The following is a 2646-nucleotide window of genomic DNA, read 5'->3' as shown; positions in this document are numbered from 1 at the left end:
AACTAAACAACAAAAGAGGACTCCAAAACCATGAGGAGGGTGAGACACGACGAGAAACCAGGAAGCTCAGGAGAGATACACAGTGAACCAGCGACAAGCAAGGGGAAATGAGCAGGTTTTAAAAGCTGCAGGAAATTAGGAGAAGTGGGCACAGGTGAGTGATTACACACTCAGGGCAGGTGTAGATGGGCGTGGCAGGGTAACAAACGATTGACTGAAGACAAGAGAGCACGACAAGAGCACAGAGAGCGAAGAACCAGCTGACAAAGCAAAATACAGGAACCAAATAACAGAATTAAATAAAGAATAAACCCCAGATCCTGACAGGGTTTGCCTCTGTCTCTTTCCTGTCCTCTCAAACCCCAGCCGGTCGAGGCAGACGGCCGCCCGTCCTGAGCCTGGTTCTGGTTTGGGTTCTGCTGGAGGTTTCTTCCTGACACACATCATCCCTCAGTCGCTGGCTGGTAGAGTCGTAACAAAGATGTGGGCTGCATGGATACATGGACATCATTATGAGGAAAACTTTGCCTGATACGGAGAGAAAGCATCCACCTAGTGCAAGAAAATGTGACTATATTTAGAAATGTAGTCCTGGGTTGACCCCGGCAGGTAGAGCTGCCATACGTGTTAACAGTTGTTTATAAAATGTTTCTGACTTTTGACTGTTGAATCCTTACGTTTGACTCCATTTTCACATATTTTGTCCTGGATTTTGTCTCGTTCCTGGTGGCGTACCGGAGAAACGAGACGTTTGTTTATTAGAGAACAGGAAGCAGGTTATAAACCAGTGGAGTCGTGAGCTCGGAACATGTAGTCCAGCCACAGATAAGAATACAACGCAGACATGCGGATGGATGTTGTGTGTTGTGCTTTTCAGAAAAACACGCTGCTGCTACAAGGGGGTTTACTTTTGTTCAAATGATCCTCGAGGGGAAACAGTTTGGCTCGAGACGAAGGAACGGGCTGGGAAAGGGCGGTTTTTATCACACTACACTGATAAAGAGGTGCAGGAGAGCTGCTGTCAGTTGTGTTTGCAAATGATGGGGAAGAGAGGGTGTGATGAGAGTTGAAACCCCCTCCACCACCACCACCACCTCACTCCGACGCTCCTGCTCAGACACCCCTCCTGAGCGAGCAGCTCATCTGGGCGAGCTGTCAGCAGAGCAGGCGAGAGCAGACAGAAGTAATGTAATGAGCGCGGTCTCGACACGTCTCTGCCGCTCCGCTGGTCATCACAACATCCCACAGAGAAACAAGAGGGTCTGCGTTCAGCTGCCCTCCTCCTACACTCAGCCCGTCGCCATGACAACAGCAGAGCTCCACCCAGAACGCAAAAAAAAAAAAAAAAGGATGCGTATGCCAAGAGAAAGAGGATTATCGGGGTCAGTGGTCGCTGCGTGTGCCTCTGTCTCGCACGCACATTCACACACACCAGAGCGCCGAGGGTGTGTGTGTGTGTGTGTGTGTGGCAGGAGTGGGGTCAGGTTATCTGTGTTTGTGTTGATCATTCAGTTCACCTCCACTCTGCAAACATGTTCCAGACACAGTGCAGTTATGACAAGTCTCATCATATTTACTTTAGAGTTGGAGAATGTTACTTTGCACTGGATTTTGCTTTCAACCCTATTTTATTTCCTCTGACTTCTTTTTAAACAGTTTTTTTTGTTTATCTTAAAAGTCTTATAAACTTGTAAATAAGGTAAAGCGCAATGTCATGTGTATACTGGTTGCTGCTTGGAGTGTGTGTTGTGAATGACTGTCAGCTATGACCACACCGAATTTGAACTCAATATCTCTAAAATTCACTGGGGTATAGCCATTTATGTGTAGGCTAAGGTCAATTAGCTGTGGTGGCCATCTTGAATTGGATTAACTCCAAAAGTTAATCAGTTGTAGATGTTCATCCAATGATTACCTTTTGAAAGTTCCATTAAAATATGCTCATCATCGCGGTGAACGATAGCAAAGAAAACCGAAGCAGCTGAGACGTCCATCCCTTTATGTTTAGTCTTCTGTTTGGATTAGACTCGTCGAATCTCGCTTTAATCGCAGAAGTCAGGCCATCTATTTTTAGTAAATGCCTACATCTGTCAAACTGGGCCTCCAGTTTGTTGGAGTTTAACAATCAGGTGAGGCTGCATATTTTTCAGAGGGGAAAAAGGCCCTCCGTGTCATGTGCTGTTTTGCTTCCTGATACTTTTGTGCATTTTAAACATGGCGGCTTTTAAAGCATAAAATCATTCACAGATCGGTGCTATCGACTTATACTTCTTGCAGTTTCTCCGGTTCTGTGTCAGACATGCTTCACGGGACTCGTCGATTCGTCGTCCAGTTCCGGGTCATTTATTACGAAGGGCGCCGAGGAAACCTCTCAGGCCTCATGGAACGAGCTGCAGTCGTTCTTCGAGTCAGACCAGGACCCCCCAGTTGGAGTTCTTTTGGACAGAACAGAACCCGAAGAGAAGAGAACAGAACCAGAGAGGCGGGCAGAGCTTCCCCGGCTGGGTTGGCAGGGATTAGTCGTGCTTTTCGTTGCTGGTTCACGTTCCTGTCCTGAGACTTCTGACATCTCTGTAGGGTCGGTGGTAAGAACAGCTCGGGGTCTTTCTGGGACAGATCAGACCCGTCTGAGGTGGTGGTGGTGGT

Source organism: Kryptolebias marmoratus, linkage group LG3, assembly GCF_001649575.2.
Source record: "Kryptolebias marmoratus isolate JLee-2015 linkage group LG3, ASM164957v2, whole genome shotgun sequence".
Classification (NCBI taxonomy): Eukaryota; Metazoa; Chordata; class Actinopteri; order Cyprinodontiformes; family Rivulidae; genus Kryptolebias; species Kryptolebias marmoratus.
The sequence above is the reverse complement of the archived record's forward strand: the minus strand, read 5'-3'. Positions refer to the sequence as shown.